The sequence below is a fragment of the Martes martes genome (genome assembly GCF_963455335.1).
Source record: "Martes martes genome assembly, chromosome: X".
Lineage (NCBI taxonomy): Eukaryota > Metazoa > Chordata > Mammalia > Carnivora > Mustelidae > Martes > Martes martes.
This window is the reverse complement of record NC_137897.1, coordinates 60977713-60999707: the sequence shown is the minus strand read 5'-3', so window position 1 is coordinate 60999707 and position 21995 is coordinate 60977713. Positions and strand designations below refer to the sequence as shown.

Below are 21995 nucleotides of genomic sequence, written 5' to 3'. Positions count from 1 at the left end.
CAACCCTGCCAGGATTGATGCAAAAGGCACTTCCCTCTGGAAAACTAATTGGGTTTCCTGGCTCCCCAAAATGGAATTCTAAGTAAGGCTGCTAATAACTGAGACCTCTCAGAATCCGGGAAAGGCCCAGGTCCCCCTCTCTTATAATAAAAAGTGTTATGTAATTGTTCCGGTTTTGACACAACGCTAATGACAAGCAGATAGCATTTTTCATATATAAAATAATAATGGTCACAAAACTCGGAGGTAAGTATTGCCTTCCTCACTTTGCAGATTAAGTAAATGATTCAGAAAGAGCTTTAGTGGGTTGCTTAGGGATTTAGACCTTGTAAGTGGTGGATTCAAACGTAGGGAGGGCAGGTGAAGAGTCCGTACATACTATACTGTAATACAGACACCATTACCAGGAAATGGGGACTCCATGCCCCACATGTTTGCAGAGTTGGCTGGAATTGTAAACAGCGTTAGGGGTTCCCTGGAAAAGATAAACCAGATATAGGCATGCCTACAGACCAGTCCTAGGAACCAGAGGGAGTCTCTCACGCCCAACCAAGAGGGTCCTTGGCTGTGCTGAGGGTAGACATCAAACGCGAGGCTGCAGGAAGTTAAAGCAGAGTTATCAAAGACAGCAGGTACAGGCGAAGCATCCGGAGGTCTTGAAAAGGAAAAAAGCGAGTCTTGTCTTTGGGGCCTGGGGTTTTTAATTGAGGGTGACTGCCTGGTGTATGTGTCCCCTCAGGCATCCAGGAACGTGTTAGAACAAAGACCAGGTGTTATTCCTTAGAGCAAGGGAGTCTTAGCATCAAGATTTCTAGGGCCAGTGGTCTGTAATATGGATTTGATAGCTTCTTCTGTTCACTCTCACCTGGTCCTTAGATGTTATCTATTCTAGAGAAATCATTAACTCTTTGTCTCTTGCCAGGAGCACATACTCTATTTACATTACAAGGCATGTCTAAAGTCAGGTGGAGGTGCAGGGCCTAGGACTAAGGGAAGCAGGAGAAGGAACAAAAGCAGATGTTTATGGAGTCCTTCAGTTTCCTTGTTTCAATAGCTTTCTTGCAAAGAAAAGTCATTTTAGGCACTTGGCCATCTTGTGAAAGAACGTAAGAACAAACAGCTACTCTCAGGCCAAGAGATAACCTAATCATATCCAGAACAGTAATACAATGGTAAAACTCTCAATGCTGATTCAAAAGTAAAGATTGACCTTGACATACATTCTTTTTTTTTATAGGCTGAAAAAGGTTTTATTTTTTTATTATGTTCAGTTAGCCACTATATAGTACCTCATTGGTTTTTGATGTAGTGTTCATTCATTAGTTATGTATAACAACCAGTGTTCATCACAACACATGCCCTCCTTAATACCCATCACCCTGTTACCCCCCCAAGCCCCTCCCCTCTGAAATCCTCAGTTTGTTTCCCGGGGTCCATAGACACTCATGGTTCCTCTCCCTCTCTGATTTCCTCCCCTTCAGATTTTCCTCCCTTCCACTATGGTCCTCTGTGCTATTGCATATGTTCCACATATGAGTGAATAGAGCTACCCTACAACCCAGCAATTGCGCCACTAGGTATTTACCCCAAAGATACAGATGTAGTGAAAAGAAGGGGCACATGCACCCCAGTGCTCATAGCAACGATGTCCACAATAGCCAAACTGTAGAAGGAGCCAAGATGCCCTTCAACAGATGAGTGGATAGAGAAGATGTGGTACATACATACAGTGGAATATTACTCAACCATCAGAAGGGATGAATACCCATCATTTGCATCAACATGGATGGAACTGGAGGGGATTATGCTAAGTGAAGTAAGTCAAGCAGAGAAAGACAATTATCATATGGTTTCACTCATATGCGGGACATATGTTCTTGAATTATCCTCGCAGGATCTAAATCCTTTTGAGCATTCAGATACCGACCAAGAAAAGCCAAAGAACTGATGATACTGACCCTCACTGGCCCTCAAAACTTTGACCAGGACTCTGTCACCTTGAGATGACTTTTGCCCCCAATTCCATGCTGAATTCCTCATTGCACAAGCCCCTTCACGAATTTGTGTGAACCCTCAGCTTAAAACTTTCCCAGTTTTGCTGTTTGAGCTGTTTGATACTGCTTTGGTAAATATCCCTGGTGTTCTCCTTTACTTGCAGAAAGTAAAACTCTTGTTTTTCTTATTATTTGGCTTGGTTGTGTTTTTTGGCTCCACACCCACCAAGAGGCAAACCCAGTTTCAGGTAACAGAATGAAGTAATTTGAGTCAGAAACATAAATGTTTTCCACACATGGCACTTAAGGTCCAGATAAAATGAGGTGTCACCAACTAGACCCCAAGAACTATACTACCCAAAGCAATCTACACATTTAACGAAATAACTATCAAAATAACACCAGCATTTTTCTCAGAGCTAGAACAAACAATACTAAAGTTTGTATGGATCCACAAAAGACACCAAAGAGCCAAAGCAATCTTGAAAAAGCAAAGCAAAGCTGGGGGCATCACAATTCCAGACTTAAGCTATATGACAAAGCTGTAGAGATCAAGACAGTATGGTGCTGGCACAAAAACAGACACATAGATGAAATGGAACAGAATAGAAAACCCAGAAATGGACCCACAAATATATGGTCAACTAATCTTTGATAAAGTAGGAAAGATGATCCAATGGAAAAAAAGACAGTCTCTTCGGCAAATGGTATTGCGAAAACTGGAAAAGCGCATGCAAAAGAATGAAAGTAGACCTCTCTCTTATACCATACACAAAAATGCATTCAAAATTGATGAATGACCTAAATGTGAGACAGGAAACCATCAAAATCCTAGAGTAGAACACAGGCACTAACCTCTGTGACATCAGCCTTAGCAACTTCTTACTAGACACATGGATGGAGTTAGAGTGTATTATGCTAAGTGAAATAAGTCCGTCAGAGAATGACAAATACCATAGGATTCCCCTCATATGTGGAAGTTAAGAAACAAAACAGACGAACATAGAGGAAGAAAAGAGAGGGAAGGACACCACAAGAGACTCTTAACTATAGAAATCAAACTGAGCGTTGATGAAGGAGAGGTGGGCAGAGGATGGGCTAAATGGGTGATGGGTAGTAATGAGGTACTTATTGTGATGAGCATTGGGTATTACATGTAAGTGATTAACCACTGAATTCTACTCCTGAAACCAATATTACACTATATGTTAACTAACTAGAATTTTTTTTAAGATTTTATTTATTTATTTGACAGAGAGGAGAGAGATCACAAGTAGGCAGAGAGGCAGGGGGTGGGGGTGGGCGGGGAAGCAGGCTCCCTGCTGAGCAGAGAGCCTGATGGCAAGGCTCAATCCCAGGACCCTGAGACCATGACCTGAGCCAAAGGCAGAAGCTTAACCCACAGAGCCACCCAGGCACCCCACCAAACTAGAATTCAAGTAAAAATTTGAAAAAAAATAAAGACAAGGTAAGCAGGGACCAGATCCTGTGGGCCTTATATGTCGTCATGCACTGAAATAAAGTTCTCAGACACCAATCTAAGCAGCGGAGCAGGGCTGCCTCTGCAAGAAAGAGCCACAGCAGCTGAATCCTGCACAGAGTTTTTATTTTATTTTCTTTTGTTTTTATCAGAAAAGCAAGGAGAGATGCCACCAAGCATGGGAAAGGAGTACAAAGGGATGGCAAATATCTTGAAGCAGGCTTGTGTTTTCCCCTACATAGGCATGCAGGGAGGCAGTCACAGGATAAGGGAGGGGCGGGATGTTTGGGCAGGCAGTCACCAGGTGCAGAACGGGGAGAATGAGGGTCACATTCTTCCATAGCTTCTCACTTATGCCCTGCCGCTGGGGATCATGGGATCCTGCTCCTACTGAGCCATTGCGTTCAAGAGCCTGAGAGCCTGAATGCTGGTGATGTTTCTTCAGCTGCTTCCACAGTCACTCCTTGGGGCTTGTAATATATTTTCTAAGAATAACTCCATACTTATAACCATAATAAAGATGCAACTTTTATCTTAAGAGCAATGAGAATCCATTTTTTGAAGTCACTGAAGCCACCCAACAGCCATTCCCCAGCCACCATCTTCTTTCCTAACAGAAACCTAATTTGATTATTGGGCCCAAGACAAGTACTCAGGAAAGGTAAGCTAATCTCACAGCCTCAAGGGATGAATCCTGGCTGAGCCTAAACTAAGCCTGGTATCCCATTCCCCTTTGTCATGAATTGGCCTGGGAATGTGCATTTACTGAATTTAGGCAAATGATATATAAGAAGACAGGGGAATTTGGCTGGCTCAGTGGTTAGAGTACATGACTCTTGATCACAGGGTTGTGAGTTCACGCCCCATGTTGAACAGTGGAAACTACTCAAAAAACTAAAAGAAGTCAGCTAACACTTTCTGGGAAGGACTTTGCTCTCTGATAAAAGAGAGAGCAGCTCTAGGAGCAAGGTTGCTTTTTGCCCCTACTCCCAACTTCTTGCTTGGGATGCCGTCCCATGAGAATATTATGTTTGCAATTCATGGTACTTTTAAAATGTGTCCACAAATTATTAGATACTCATCCTTTCAATAAAGTAGAGTCCAATTCCCTGTGGTCTATACTTGCTCACTTTTGATGAACATGAAAGAGGACTTAAACTACCACACTTTTTACCTCACTCTATGCTTTCTAATTGATTGCGTTCTTTCCAGCTTATCTCTTTCCTTTTGATGTAATGTTCAATGATTTATTAGTTGTGTATAATACCCAGTGCTCATTTCACCACATGTCCTCCTTAATGCCCATCACCCAGTTACCCCATCAACCCACCCACCAACCTTTCCGCAGCCTTCAGTTTGTTTCCTGGAGTCAAGAGTCTCTCATCGATTGTCTCCCTCTCTGATTTCCTCCCATTCAACTTTCCCTCCCTGTCCTTATGATCCTCTGTGCTATTCCTTATATTCCATATATAAGTGAAACCCTGTGACTGTCTTTCTCTGACTGACTTATTTCACTTAGCATAATACCCTCTAGTTCCATCCATGTCAGTGCAAATGGTAAGTATTCATCCTTTCTGATGGCTGATGAATATTCCATTGTATATATGAACCACATCTTCTTTAGCCATTTATCCGTTGAAGGACATCTGGGCTCCTTCCATAGTTTGCCTATTGGGGACATTGCTGCTGTGAACATTGGGGTGCATGTGCCCCTTCTTTTCATACATCTATATCTTTGGGGTAAATACTCAGAAATGTAATCGTTGGGTCGCAGGATAGTTCTATTTTTAACTTCTTTAGGAACCTCCATACTGTTTTCCAGAGTAGCTGTACCAGCTTGCATTCCCACTGACAGTATTAGAGGGTTTCCCTTTCTCCACATCCTTGCCAACATTTGTTTTTCCCTCTCTTGTTAATTTTAGTCATTCTAGCTTGTGTAAGGTGATATCTCATTGTGGTTTTGATTTTTATTTCCCTGATGGCAAGTGACATGCAGCATTTTTTCATGTGTCTGTTGGCCATTTGTATGTCTTCCCTGGAGAAGTGTCTGGTCATATCTTCTGTCCATTTCTTGACTGGATTATTTGGGTTTTTGGGTATTGAGTTTGAGAAATTCTTTATAGATCTTGGATACCAGCCCTTTATCTGATATGTCATTTGCAAATATCTTCTTTCATTCTGTAGGTTGCCTTTTAGTTTTCTTGACTGTATCCTATGCTGTGCAGAAGCTTTTTATCTTGATGAAGTCCCAACAGCTCATTTTTGCTTTTGTTTCCCTTGCCTTTGGAGACGTGTCTTGTAAGAAGTTGCTGCAGCCAAGGTCAAAGAGGTTATTGCCTCTGCTCTCCTCTAGGATTTTGATGGACTCCTGTCTCACATTTAGGTCTTTCATCCATTTTAAGTTTATCTTTGTGTATGGTATAAGACCTTTGTCCCACATATCCTTATATAAACCCAGAAGCATGTTCAGCATTTGGGAGACAGTCTTTGAGATCTTAGTCCACCGTCTTACCAGTGTTGGCTTCACTGAAATAAATTCCTTTCTTGTCTCACCATCACTCATCTCTCTGCCTTTGGATTTTGTCAGTGATGAGTGGCCGAATCTGGTGTATTTGGGACCCCCAGAGCCAGGTGTTCTTGTACCCCTTCACCCCAGTTATAAACAGAATGTGATAGAAATGACTACACGTGATTTCCAAGACTAGGTCTTAAAAGACATTGTGGATTTTTCCTTACTCTTTCTTAAATCATTCAGTCTGGGGAAACCAGCTGCCCTGTCATGAGGACATTCAAACAGCCTGATGAAGAGGCCCATTTGGTTACAAACTGAAGCTCTTATCAACAGTCAGCAAAGAACTAAGGCTTCCTTCCAGTAGCCATGTGAATGAGCCATCTTAGAAATGGATCCTGCAGGGCCATGTAAGCCTTCAGATACCTGAAGTTCTGGCCAACATCCTTACTACAGTCTCATGAGAGACTTTGAACCAGAATAAAGTTAGCTGTTTCCAAATTCATGACACACAGAAATTGTGAAATAATAAATATTTGTTGTTTTTTAAATTCAATTAACTGTTTGTTAATAGTTAATTAACTATTAATTTCAATTCAATTAACTATTTGTTGTTTTAAGGTACTAAATTTTGAGGTGTTTTGTTACTGAGCCTGGGTCCTTGATGACATCAGTGACCTACTGAATTAACCAACCATGGCTCTGCCCTAATCAGACAGGGAGACTGAAGGGATCCCATTAAAAAAAAAAAAAAAACACTTCTTTCTTTTCTTTGCTCCTTTTCCTGCTTTTATTCTTGTTAGAAACCACCCCTGCCTTACACATGCCTTGATGTATGTCCTCCTTGTAAAGGACAAGGAGTTAATGACTTCTTTGGAGTCTTTCAGCACAATAGGTAACACCTAAGGAGTGAACAAGCAAGGGCTTCATGAACATTCCCCAAGACTACCTACTCTAAACACCTTGACACCAAGACCCCTTTCTCCAGGGTGTAAGTGACTTACGGAGGACACCTGAGCACTAATCCTTGTTCAACCAGTTCCTGGATGCCTGAAAGGACATGTACGCCAGACCATCATTCCCAGTAAAAACCCTCAGACCCTAAAGAAAGAATCATGCTCCTTTCCTTTCCAAGTCTCCCAAATGCTTCGTCTATATCTGCTCTCTCTGTCTTCAATAAACTCTGCTCTCACTTCCTTCTGGCTCCCATCTTATTTCTATCCTGAGCAAAGCCAAGGACCCTCTTGCTGGTCCCGTGGTACCCACTCTGCATCCTCAGACCCAGCCTGCTTGCATTACTATTACCCAATTTCTTATCATTGAGATTAGCAAATGCTATACTTTAAGCCACATTTCACTGAGTATACTGTTGCTTGCAGCTGAAAATATGCTTCTACACTGTTGAAGGGATTTAAGCAAGAGTTGTATGATCAAGTTTACATTTTTAAAAGTTCATTCTTGGGGGGGGTTCACCCTCACTACTGGGGTTATCTTGGACTCGGTAGTTGGAACTAATCCTCCCATCGAGACACAGAAAATCTGGACAAATTCTAAAAGCATCCATTCAAGGTATTAGAGAACTATCAAAGTTAGTGAAGTGTAATGAAGAATTATGAAGCCAAGATTCAAGAGAAAAATGAAACCCAGAGAAGTTAAGTCTATATTTGGGGCTATTTTCCCCATAAGGACATCTACCAATTCCAGAAGAGGCAGAGGAGAGACCTAGCATAACGTTAGTTAGATTCAGGGGAATATAGAGGGAAAATTAGAATTCAGGGCCTACCAAGGAAAGGGGGCTTTCACAAAACATCAGGCTTTGGATTGTGACCTTAAAAGGCACCTTAAGAATAAGAGTGAATAGGAAATAGATCAGCTCTCACATAAGGCCCAGATTCTTATTACCTCAATCCATGACTGAATAAAGTGACTTGGAATTTCTAATACCTCTAGCTTAGTAGTCCACCAGGAAGAAACAAATATAAACACTTTCTGGAGGAAGACAACATTATCAAAAGCCTCAAATTATTACTACATCTTGCATACACAAGTAAAAGTTGCAAAGTATAGGGGAGGCCGGGTGGCTTAGTTGGTTAAGCAGCCAACTACTGATGTCTCAGCTCATGTCTCAATTTCAGGGTCATGAGTTCAAGCCCCTTGTTGGGCTCCATGCTGGGCATGGAACCTACTTAAAAAAAACAAAATACAGTGGCACTTGGGGGCCTAGTGAATTAAGCATCCAACTTTTGATTTTGGCTCAGGTCATGATCTCATGGATCATAAGATCAAGCCCTGCATCAGGATCCATGCGCAGTGGGGAGTCTGCTTGGATTCTCTGCCTCTGCCCCTGCCCTCACTCTCTCTCTCTGTCTCTCTCTCTCTAAAATAAATAAATAAATAAATAATTTTTTTAAGATTATAAAGTATATTACTTATCTAATGTTATTTGTCCCAAAATTCAACACCTAAAAACAACAACAAAAAATGTCTCAGTTTCTGTGGGTCTTGAATTCAAGAACAAAGCTGGGTGGTTCTCACTCTGGGTCACTCATGACATTGCAGTTATCTGAAGACTTGACTGGAACTGGAGGATCTGCTTTCAAGATGATGCACTCACATGGTTGTTGGCAGGGATGGGCACCTTGTTTCTCACCACATGGCCTCTTCATAGTGCTGTTTGAGTATCCTTATGACAAGGCAACTAACTTCCCCCAGAATGAATGCTAAAAGAAAGAAAGAGGAAGAAGCCATCATGCCTTTTATGACCTAGTCTCAGAAGTCACACACCATCATTTCAGCCATATTCTATTCATTAGAAGTAACCACTAGTCCAACCCACGTTTGGGGATAGAAGAATTGGGTTTCACCTCTTGAAGGGAGAAATATAGAGGAATGACATATATTAAAACAATTACATAGGAGCGCCTGGGTGGCTCAGTCATTAAGTGTCTGTCTTCGGCTCAGGTCATGATCCCAGAGTCCTGGGATCAAGCCTCACATCAGGCTCCCTGCTCAGCAGGAAGCCTGCTTCTCCCACTCCCCGTGCTTCTGTTCTCTCTCTCGCTGTGTCTCTCTCTGTCAAAGAAATAAATAAAATCTTAAAAAAAAATAAAATAAAACAACTACATATACTTTGCCTGGGTCCTAATTTTGCTGAGGCCTAGACCTGATGATATCCTACAACACATTCTTCAGCCCATGAAGAGATAAACATAGCAATTTTGAGGAATATTAAAGACAGATGTCAGCCACCGTGGCCACTGCCTAGACTTCTATCCATGTCTTGCCTATGCTTATATTTTCATGTACTTATAAAAATTAAACAGTTGGTAGCAATTTGAAGGTCCCATAGGTCCAAACTCCTACCTCTTGTACTAGGAAAAATGGCTTTTAAACATCTAGCTTCTATTTTGAGTATTCAACAATGGATATTATATTAAAGGGCATTTAGTTATATTATTGGATGATATAGTTATTGGGATATCTATGTATTGGGTGTTTTTTTGTGTTTTTTTTCGTTTTGTTTTTTGTTTGTTTCTTTGTCAGAGAGAAAGCAGAAGCCAGGGGCAGAGGGAGAAGTAGGCTCCCTGCTGAGCAGGAAGCCTGATGAGGACTCCATCCCAAGACCCTGAGATCATGACCTGAGTTGAAGGCAGATGCTTAACCTACTGAGCCACCCAGGCATCCCAGGGTATCTATGTATTGAATTATGATCTGGGATACAATCAGCAAAATAATCTGAAGAAAATGTAGAAGGTGAAATAATCCATAGGGTAACAGAAACAGACATATCAAACAAGTGTGGTTCCTATTAGAATTACAGTTCAAACAAACCAACTGTAAACACACACACACACACACACACACACACATTTATGGGACAATATAGAAAATTTGAACACTGGATATTTGATGGTTTCAAAGTATTTGAATTAAAAAAACTTTAGGTATGATAATAGTATCACAGTTATTTTTTGAAGAGAATTAATAATACATACTGAAATGTTTTTAACTTTCTCCTGAAAATACTTTCAAATTTAGAGAAAAGTTGCATAAATAATACAAAGAATCCTCATATACCATCTGTCCATATATATATATATATATATATATATATATATGGACACGAAGATGAAGTCTTCATGGAGATGAAGCCTGCCAACACTCTAAGAAAAGTGAATCTTTCCATAGTTGAAACTCTGATGAGACTGTCACCCTGGCCAACACCTAGATTGTAGCTTAGTGAGACTGTGAGCAGATTACACAGCCAAGATGTGTTCAGACTCTTGACTTATAGAAACTGTGAGATAATAAATGTGTATTGCTTGAAGCTCTTAAATTTGTTACACAGCAATAAAAACTAATATACCAACCTATGACACCAAGATGTAACACATACGCTTGTAAAAAAAATAGTCAAAAAAGATTGGAGACTGAGAAAACTTCGTGGCGTACATTTTAATTTTGAAATTGTATAATTAGGGCGCCTGGGTGGCTCAGTGGGTTAAAGCCGCTGCCTTCGGCTCAGGTCATGATCCCAGCGTCCTGGGATCGAGTCCCGCATCGGGCTCTCTGCTCAGCAGGGAGCCTGCTTCCTCCCTTCTCTCTCTGCCTGCCTCTCTGCCTACTTGTGATCTGTCTTTCAAATAAATTTAAAAAAAAACAGTGAAATTGTATAATTAGCCTTAGAAATATCTCAACTTCTGGGCAAAATTTTTGATAGGGATTTACATTTTAATTAGGTACATTGATATTCTGCTTCAGAATGGAATGAAATTGGGGCATCCAAAGATTTTGCAGTAACCTTGTCAGAATAGTGAAAAGAATTAAAAATAGAGATAACTTATTGGACAAATTGTGTCATAAAAAACATTAGTCAAGGAGAGGTACTCTGGATGGAGGCATAAAAACAGAACCTGTGAATATACTTGATCTGAAATATATGTAGATTTTTAATAAAAAGAGATTAGTGTTAAGAATTTAGTAGAAATTTTTTCCTCTCCTGTAGAGTATTTCCTCAATTAAAAACATTATTTTTAATGAATGGTGTTGAGACAACTAGGTAGCTATATTAACAAAAGATAAAGTTCAATGCCTTCATACACCAGATGATAGGTTAAAGTCTAAGTGGAACAAAAGACAAGAAAAAAATCCCAAGTGTCTATCAATAGGGGACTAGATAAACTATGACACATTGATATAAGTGAATATTGTACTACATAAGTTGTAAGAAAGAATGAGAGAGTTCTGTAAGCACTGATATAGTTTCCAGGATGTACTTAGGTTAAGGAAGCAAGATGCAGAATTGCATATAGTAATATATTACCTTTTGTGTAAGAAAGGGAGGAAATTAGAATAAATACAAGCATACTTTGGAGAGATTACAGGTTTAGTTTCAGAACTCTGCAATAAAGCAAATATTGTAATAAAGTGAGTCAGATGAATTTTTTGTTTTCCAAGTGCATGTAAAAGTTATGTTTACACTATACTGAGTCCAGTAAGTGTGCAACAACATTATGCCTTAAAAAGCAATGAGAAACTTTGGACTCTGAGAAACAAACTGAGGGTTTTGGGGGGGGGATTGGGTGAGCCTGGTGGTGGGTATTGTGGAGGGCACGTACTGCATGGAGCACTGGGTGTGGTGCATAAACAACGAACCTTGGAATACTGAAAAAAATAAAATAAAATTTTTAAAAAATAGAAAAGAAAAGCAATGCACATAATTTAAAAATACTTTACTGCTAAAAAATATTAACCATCATCTGAGCTTTCAGCAAGTTGTATTCCTTTGGCTGGTGGAGGGTCTTGTTTCAGTGTTAATGGTAGCTGACTGATCAGGGTGGTAGTTGGTGAAGGTTGTGGTAGCTGTGGCAATTTCTTAAAATAAGATAGCAATGTAGTTTTGTGCATCAGTTGACTCTTCCTTTCACAAATAATTGCTCTGCAGAGGGCAAGGCTGACTGATAGCATTTTACCCACAGCAGAACTTCCTTCAATCCTCTCACATCCTGTCAATACTTTATCAAATAAGTTTATATAATATTCTAAATCTTTTGTTGTCATTTCAACAGTCTTCACAGCATCTCCACCAGGAGTAGATTTCATCTCAAGAAACCACCTTCTTTGCCCATCCATAAAAAGCAACTCCTCATACATTCAAGTTTTTTTTTTAAAGATTTATTTATTTATTTATTTTAGAGAAAGAGAGAGAGCAGGAGGGAGGGGTAGACAGAAGGAGAGGAAGAGAGAAACTTAAGCAGACTCTTCACTGAGTGCGGAGCCCTATCAGGGCTCAGTCTCACAACCCTAAGTTCATGACCTGAGTTGAAACCAAGAGTGGGACGCTTAACCTACTGTGACACTCAGGTGCCCCCCATTCAAGTTGTATCATGACATTGCAACAATTCAGTCCTATCTTTAGGATCCACTTCTGATTCTAGTCCTCTTGTTATTTTATCCACATCCAGTTACGGCAGCTGAAGTCTTGAACCCCTCAAAGTAATCCATGACAGTTGAAATCAACTTCTTCCAAGCTCATGTTAATGTTGATGTTTTGACCTCTTCCCATGAATCATGATTGCTCTTAATGGCATTTAAAAGGGTGAGTCCTTTCCAGTGTTTTTTATTTTACTTTGCTCACATTCATCAGAGGAATCACTATCTATGGCAGCTATAGCCTTATGAAATGTATTTCTTAAATACGAAGACTTAAAATTCAGGGTATGTGGGTGGCTCAGTCGGTTAAACATCTGTCTTCTGCTCAGATCATAATCCCAGGGTCCCGGAACCCAACCCAATGTCAGCTCCCTGATCAGCAGGGAGCCTGCTTCTCCCTCTCCTCCCTCTGCCCTTCCCCCTACCCCCACTCATGCTCTCTCTCTCTCTCAAATAAATGAATAAAATCTTTTTTAAAAAAGAAGACTTAAAAGTTAAAATTACTCCTTGATTCATGGGCCGCAGAATGGATGATATATTAGCAGACATGAAAACAATATTAATCTTGTGTTAATCAGAGTTCTTGGGTGCACTGTCAATTAGCAGTCATATTCTGAAAGGAATCTTTTATTTCTGAGCAGTAGGTCTCAACAGTGGGCTTAAAATATTTGGGAAACCATGTTGTAGACAGATGTGCTGTCGCTTCAGCTTTTGTTGTTCCCTTTATAGAGCACAAGCAGAGTATATTTAGCATAATTCTTATGGGCCCTAGAATTTTTGAAATGGTGAATGAGTATTGGCTTCAATTTACAGTCATCAGCTGCATTATTCCCTAACAGAGAGTCAGCCTGCCTTTCGAAGTTTTGAAGCCACACATTGACTTCTCTCTAGCTATGAAAGTTCTAGATGGCACCTTCTAATAGAAGGATGCTTTACCTACATTGAAAATGTGTTATTTAGTGTAGCTGTCTGCATTAATGATCTTACCTAGATCCTCTGAAGAACTTGCTGCAGCTTCTACATTAGCACTTGCTGCTTCACCTTGCATTTTTATTTTATGGAGATGGCTTTTTTACTTAAACTTCATGAACCAATGTCTGCTAGCTTTGAACTTTTCTTCTGCAGCTTCCTCACCTCTCTCAGTCTTCATAGAATTAAATAGAATTGGGGCCTTGCTCTTGATCAAACTTTGGTTTAAGGGAATGCTGTGGCTGGTTTGGTCTTGTATTCAGACTTCTACAACTTTCTCCATATCAGCAATAACGCTGCTTTGCTTTTTCATCATTCATGTATTCACTGGAGTAGCACTTTTAATTTCCTTCATAAACATTTCCTTTGCATTCACAACTCTGATAACTGTTGGCCTAGCTTTTGACCTATCTTGCCTGTTAACATGCCTTCCTCACTAAGCTTAATCATTTCTAGCTTTTGATTTAAAGAGAAAAGTGTGTGGCTATTACTTTCACTTGAACACTTGGAGGCCGTTGTGCAGTTATTAGTTGGCCCAATTTCAGTATTGTTATGTTTCATGGAATAAGGAGGCCCAAGGAGAAGGACAGAGATGGAGGAACAGCCAGTAGAGAGAGCAGTCAAAACACACACACACGTTGATTAAGTTTGTTATCTTGTATGGGTATGATTTTTGGCACCCCAAAACAATTACCAGAGTAACATCAAATTTCACTGGTCACAGATCACCATAACAAATAAGTTAATAATAAAAAAGTTTGAAATATTGCAATTATTATCAAACTATGACATAGAGACATAGAGTGAGCAAATACTCTTGGGAAAATGGTACCAATAGACTTCCTTGACACAGGGCTGCCAAAAACCATCAATTCAAAAAAACAAAAAGAAATAAAATATTTGCAAAATGCAATAAAGTGAAGCACAATAAAATGAAGAATCTCTGTATTTATTTTTGTGTGTATCTGCATAAAGAAACACTGAGAAGATACATAAGAAATTAATAAATGTTTATGAAGATGGAAAGGATAGGGTAGATGGGGACAGGAGTGGGTGTGGTAGTTCTAAATGTAAACCTTGTTATTTTTTTTTTATTTTTGAACCATGTGAATGTATACACTATTCCAAACAAATAAGTACAACTTTAAAAGAAAAAAAAATGGGGGTGGGAGGAGCAAGATAACCCATAAACTCTTATCAGGAAAGCCCAAGATTTTTATTGACTCAAAGGCCAAAGTTATCACTAAATTCTATTACCTGCATACTCACTGAATACCAGCGTGCCACCAATGAATATGTGGGGAAGGAAATCAAGAAAACTGGCATGACTGGGGGCAGTAAAATGGTTGGAGAATCCAGATACCATGAAACCACAGTAGAAATCACAGAGAAGTTCATGCATTCAGCCTTCTCTATGACAGTGAGACCTCTTCCTGGTTTTCTTCTGATCATGACATATAGTTTCATGAACAGTCACTTTAGGCCACATAGGAAAATGACAGAGAGGATCATCAACAGTGAGATCACAGCACACAAGGAATTTTTATGGAATCATTTAGCCACTGAGTCATATATAAAGACAGCTATATAAAGAGAATTTCAAACGGCTTCAGGGTGAGCTAAGTGGTGCCCTTACTCTCATTTCCCACATGCATTGAAACTACACATACATAAACACTACTGTTTACGGCAGTATAATTACGGCAATTATATATGGAAATCTTTCGCTAAATAGGGAGTTGGAGAGTTATATTAGTTGATTACCACCCAGTAATGTCTTTATTTGTTTTTGTTTATGTTTTTTTTTTTTGGCAGCAAAGCAAGTTTTATTTAGCAATGGCAAAGTGATAGTACAAAGCTCCAGAGGAGGGAGGGGACCAGAGAATGTCGCCCACCATCCAGTAATGTCTTCTTATGAATTAACCAGTCATCTAGGGTCCTGAGAAATGGGAACAAGAAATTATTATATTTTCATTCTGAAAAGAAAGCTCAAAGGAATAGTGCAATGAACACCATCAGAAGAGGGCAGGTTTGGATGAGCCTTCAATAACAGGGGTTGGGGAGAGAAGATGAAACCTAAGAGTCTGGGAAATGTCAGGGTAGACAGAGAAATGGAGGTACCATGACAAAAACCCAGTCTAGTTCCATGTGGCTTGCTACACAGATGTCTGAGCCGCACTGAGAGTTACTAAATCATATGGCAGATGAAATTCCATATGATGCAAAAATATAATGCAAATGAAAGAGGGACTATAAAATTTTATTAAGCAGCCCAGGTGAATCTAATGCACAATAAATTTTGAGAACCACAGCTTTCTGGTATGTATTCACCATGGCAGTTGCATTTCTCACTGCAAATAATTAACATTTTTTTGACAATTGCACATGAGGTCAACCCTAGGACATGCCTAATGTCCAATGACAGTAGGGTACCCAGATAGCTCATGATCAAAGACTGGAATTAAGGCAAGTGAAAGAAGAGAGGGCAAGAGAAATGTTTTAAGAAAAGTTTGAAGCAAGGCAAGTTTGAGCAAAAACATTTGCCTAGTCATAAGATAAAGAGACAAACCCACAAATTCCAGCAGATTCTACTCTTATGGTTACAAACTAAAGAATAATGTTCACATATACATAGTACTAGAATAATGATTGATCATACTATGAACTCAACCACACTTCTGTTACTATTAGCCATGTTATCATTAAACATAAAGGACAATACATTGTATATACATAGATAATTTAGTTACTTTCACCATTGATGGTGAAGTGTCATAGATCATTTTAGCTATCAAATAATTCAAAAGTAATACCAGTTTGTCTGTGGAATACATTTTACAATGTGCTCTGCTTTAACAAAACCAAATATATATCAAAGTTCAGATGATAACAAATAACAAGTGATTACTTGCATTACAAGAGATTATTTGTTTTGTAGCAGGTGTGGTTAGAGTATGATTTTGTTTACATTAATTCAACTTATAGGTAATACTTTAATTTTTTATTTAAATTTAATCAGCCAACATATAGTACATCATTAGTTTTTGATGTAGTGTTCTGTGGTTTGTTAGTTGTGTATAACACCCAGTGCTCATTACATCATGTGTCCTCCTCAATGCCCATAATCCAGTTATCCCATGAATCCACCCACCTGCCTTTCCACAACCCTCAGTTTGTTTCCCAGAGTCCAGGGTCTCTTGTGATTTGTCTCTCTCTCTGATTTCTTCCCATTCAGTTTTCCTTCCCTGTCCCTTTGATCCTCTGCGCTATTCATTATATTCCACATATGAGTAAAACCATATGATAATTGTCTTTCTCTGATTGTCTCACTTAGCATAATAATAGGTAGCACTTTAAGTCCGTTGTTAAATTTGTTTTAATTATCTGGGGGCGCTGGTAAGTAGTGACTGAAAAGGACACAGGGGAGCTTTGGGATGCTAACAATCAATACTCTGTTAGTTGATGGGCTGCTCATTACTTGAGTGTATTCAGCTCATGAATTTTCATAAGATTTATGATATTTGCAGTTTTCTGTATATATACTTCAATTGAAAGGTTAAAAAAATAAAAGGAAGGGGAAGTATGCCAGGAAAACAAACAAACAAAATACACAACAAGAAATAAACAATGCTAGTGCATTGTACCTAAACTTAACAGATACTGTCTTTTTCCTGTGGGATTGATCAGAACCACACAACTCTGACCACTCACCAATCTATGAATAACTGGAAATTACACATGGGAGAAGATTTGGATATGGATGTGGATAATTGAATATATGTGAATTAAATTTTTGTGATGGCTTTCAAAAACAATGAGACAAAACTTTTTGGCTATCTATATTCTCACATTTTTAGAAGAAAATTATATTATCTGCCAACAATGACAGTTTTGTCTCTTCCTTTACAATATTTATACGTTTTTCTTTCTTTGTCTCATTGACTGGGACCTTCAGAAAAATATTGACAAGAAGCAATGCTATCGAACATCTGCCTTTGTTTCTGATTTTATTGAAACTTTTACCTTTCACATCAAAGCTTTTCAACTTTTTGGACCATATCCCACAGTAAAAATAGTTATTTTGCGATCTAGCACACACACACACACACACACACACACATTCAAGAAACAATACTTACCCTTTCTACATCCAGACTGTAACATTTTATATCCTAGCTCATGTTTTCATGCTGAATGCTTTAGAGAAATTTAGTGACAATTGGGGAAATTTGAATATGACTGGGTTTTAGATGATATTAAGGAATTTTTGTTAATTCTTTGTTAGGTGTAATAATGATATTGAGGTTATGTAAGGAAATATTCTTATATTTTAGAAATCCATAGTAAAGTTTTTAAGGATGGAATGACATGACCATTTAAAATACTTCAAATGGATTAACATGACAAAATGTTAGCCATTCTTAAATCTAAGTGAAGAACACACCTATTACATGGGTATTTCAAAAACTGTCAATACCAAGAGTTGGTGAGGATACAGAGTATTGAAACTTTCATATATTGCTGGTAAGAATACCAAATGGTAAAACCTCTCTGGAAAACACTTCAGCCATTTCCCATAAAGTTAATCATACACTCACCATATGACCCAACAATCCCACTCCTAGGTATATACTCAAGATAAATGAGAACATACATCCACACAAAGACATTCACATGAATGTTCCTAGCAGTTTTACTCATAATAGCCAAAAAGTGGTAATAACCTAAATGTCTGTCAATTGACAATGGCATTTTAAAAAATGGGGTACAATGGAATAATACACAGCAATATAAGGCAATAAACAACCATTGTTAAGTGCAACAGCATGTTGACTCTCTAATGCATTATGTTAAGTTAAAAAGGCACATGGTATCTGATTCCTAGGGTTAGAGTAGGATAAGGCCAAGTTGGTGCTCAAGCTGTGCAAGTGCAGGGTCAGAAACAGAGTGGGTGCCTCCTTATATTCTGTTCCATGGACACATCACTTGCCTCGTCTTAGTTCTGGCCCTCATGTCTGATGGTTTCTTTTATATCACATTCTGGAAAAGGTGAAAGAAAGAAATAAAGATAGAAGGAAAGAAAGAAAGAAAATGGGGGAAGGGAGTGTGGATGGGAGGGGAGGGAAGAAGAAGGGAAGGGAAGAAAGAAGAAAGACAGCCAAAGCAAGTGAGTGCTTGCCATGGTTGGGATGGAGAAAGGGTTGACTACAAAGGAGCAAAATGATGGAATTTGGGGGGGAGTGATAGAATGTCACCTGATAGTGGTGGTTGTTACATGATTGTATGCATTTATCTTAACTCATGGAACAATACACGAAAAAGAGTGAATTTTAGTCCACATAAATTTTAAAAAGTGAATACAAAGTAAAAAAAAAAATCCAGGTGATGTATATATGTTAATTCATGTGCTAAATTATACATTTCTGTAATGTTTGAATACTTCATAATAAACATATATTACTTTGTAATCAGAAAAAATGAGAAAAGACAAAGGTTTTTTTACAAAGATGTTCATCACAACCTTATTTTTTCTTTTTCAAAATTTTATTTAAATTCAAGTCAGTTCACATTTAGTGTAGTATTAGTTTCAGGGGTAAATTTAGTAATTCTACAGTTGCATGTAACACCCAGTGCTCATTACATCAAGTGCTCTCCTTAATGCCCATCACCCATTCAACCACCTCCCCTCCATCAATCCTCAGTTTGTTACCTATTGTTAAGAGTCTCTTGTGGTTTGTCTCCTCTGATTTCGTCTTATTTTACTTTTCCTTCCCTTCCCCTATGTTCATCTATTTTGTTTCTTAAATTCCACATATGAGTGACATTATATGGTATTTGTCTTTCTCTGACTGACTTATTTCACTTAGCATAATACACTCTAGTTCCATCCACATCATAGCAAATGACAGCCCTATTATAATAGAGAAATAAACTAAATGCTCAAGATTAGAGAGGTTGAATAAATTATGATACTGCTATATGATGGATTCTTACACTGACAAAAATTATTTTTACATTGCATTTGTATATAAATGTATATAATGTATATAAAATGTATGTATAATGTATATAAAATGTATGTATAATGTATATAAAACAAGGAAATGTTTTTGGTCCAAAGTTAAAGATAAAAAGAAACATACATGATTGTATTAATAGTATTTTAACTGGTAAATTTTTTTAAAGATTTTTATTTATTTATTTGACAGAGAGAGAGAGATCACAAGTAGGCAGAAAGACAGGCAGAGAGAGAGGGGAAGCAGGCTCCCCGCTGAGCAGAGACCCCCCCCGAAGCGATGCGGGACTCCATCCCAGGACCCTGAGATCATGACCTAAGCCAAAGGCAGAGGCTTAACCCACTGAGCCACCCAGGTGCCCCAACTGGTAAAATTTTTGCACAGAAAGAAAAGGAAGGATATAAGCCAAAATGTTTCTGCACTCTTCCTTTATCAATTAATATTTATTTTTTAATTATCCTTTGTTTCTAAATTTTCTACAATGACCAAAAATTTTTAATAGTTCTAGGCAATTCATAAAGCAAAATAGTATCATTGGAAAAGACTGAACTGTAGCTAATATTTGCAAGTGAAAGGAAAAGAGAATTGGTTTCATGAAGTATATTTCTGCTAGTCCACTATGCCAGGTCAATTCTTTCTAGATGAGAGTTTAAAATAATGCTTTCTGCTCAGTAAGTGAAGCATGCTTGGATTTCAAAAAAACTTTTACATTTTGACAAGAATTGTATTTTACATTAAGGAGCCAGGCTGGCAAGGATAGTTTTCTATATCAAGAGCTCTAATTGAACTGGAGACGATTATTGAGTACTTATCATGGGACAGGCATTGAGTTTTACATACTGTATTAGTTATCTAGGGCTGCCATAACAAAATATCACAGTCTGGGTGGCTTAAACAACAGAACTTTATAGTCTCACAGTTCTGGAGGCTAGAAGTTTGAGATCAAGGTTTCTTCTGATGCCTCTCTCCTTAGCTTGTAGACCAACATCTTCTCACTGTGTCCTCACATGGTCTTTTCTCTGCACATTTTCATCCCTGGTGTTTTTCTCTATGTGCACACATTTCCTCTTCTTCTAAGGACACCAGTGAGATTGAGTTAGGGCCTACTCTACCAACTTTTATTTCTTTATTTTTTAATTAAGTTCTCTATTTTAATCCCAGTATACTCAACATAGTGGGCCATACCAGCCTTAGGTATACAATACAGTGTTTCAACAATTCTACACATCACTCAGTGCTCATCATAAGTGGACTCCTTAATTCCAATCACCTATTTCAGTTTGCTCTCCATAGGTTAGAGTCTATTTCTTGGTTTGTCTCTCTCTCCCACTTTTCTATTTGTTTGCCTCACTTCTTGAATTTGACATATAAGTGAAATCATATGGTATTTTCTCTCACTTATTTTGCCCAGCATTGCACTCTTTGTATCCTGAAACTCAACTGGATCCATTTATCAGTTCCAGTAGTTTTCCTGTGGAGTCCTTAGTGTTTTCTATATATAGTAATATGTTCTCTGCAAATAGTGAAATTTCCAGCCCTTCCTAACTTATTTGGATGCCCTCCATTCCTTCTTGTTGTCTAATTGCTGTAGCCAGGGCTTCTAGTGGTACCATGCTGAACAAATGTGGTGAGAGTGGACATCCCTGTCTTGTTCCTGACCCTAGGGGAAATGCTCTCAGGTTTTCACCATTGACTATGATGCTATCTGTGAGTTCTTCATATAACACCTCCATTACGTTGAGGTGTGTTTCCTCTAGACCTACTTTGCTGAGGGTTTTCACTATGAATGGATCCTGTACTTTGTCAGATGCTTTTTCTGCATCTGTTGAAATGGTAATATGGTTTTTATCCTTTCCCTTATTGATGTGGTGTATCAAATTGAATGCTTTGTGAATATTGACTTGCATCACAGGAATAAATCCCATCCAAGCATTGTGAATTTTTTCAATGTATTGTTGGTTTTAGTTTGCTAACATCCTCTTGAGGATACCCACATCCATGTTTACAAGAGATACCAGCCTACAGTTTGCCCTTTCCATGGTGTCTCCATCTGGTTTTGGCATCAATGTGATACCAGTCCCACAGAATGAAATTCCTCCTCTACCCTCTGGAATACTTTAAGAACAGGCACCAACCCTCTCTAAACATTCAGTAGAGGGGCAACTGGGTGGCTCAGTTGGTTAAGCATCTGCCTTCAGAGTAGGTCATGATCCCAGAGTCCTGGGATCAAGCTATGCAGTGGGTTCCCTGCTCAGCAGGGAGCCTGCTTCTCCATCTCTCTCTGCCTACTGCTCTCCCCCCCCAACTTGTGTGTGTGTGTGTGTGTCTGTCTGTCTGTCTGTCAAATAAATGAATAAAATCTTTGAAAAAAAATAAAAATAAACATTTGGTAGGACTCCCCTGCAAAGCCACTGGTCCTGGACTTTTGTTGGTTGGGAGTTCGCTGACTACTGATTCAATTTCACCACTGGCAATTGGTCTGTTCAATCCCTTTACCTCTTCCTGCTTTAGCCCTTGCAGGTTATATGCTTCTAGGAATTCATCCCACCTCTTCCAGGTAGTCAAATTTGTTGGCAGATAATTTTCCATAATAT

General features: G+C 38.7%; 1 pseudogene across 1 annotated transcript in view; it reads left to right on the top strand.

Moving 5' to 3' along the window:
* Positions 1-227: 227 nt before the first annotated feature.
* LOC308337391 (toll-like receptor 13) overlaps positions 228-21995 on the top strand; it is a 37918-nt pseudogene continuing 16150 nt past the window's right edge. The window contains exon 1 of the transcript in view: positions 228-246. The product of the transcript in view is annotated as a toll-like receptor 13 (transcript). The remainder of the gene's footprint in view (positions 247-21995) is intronic.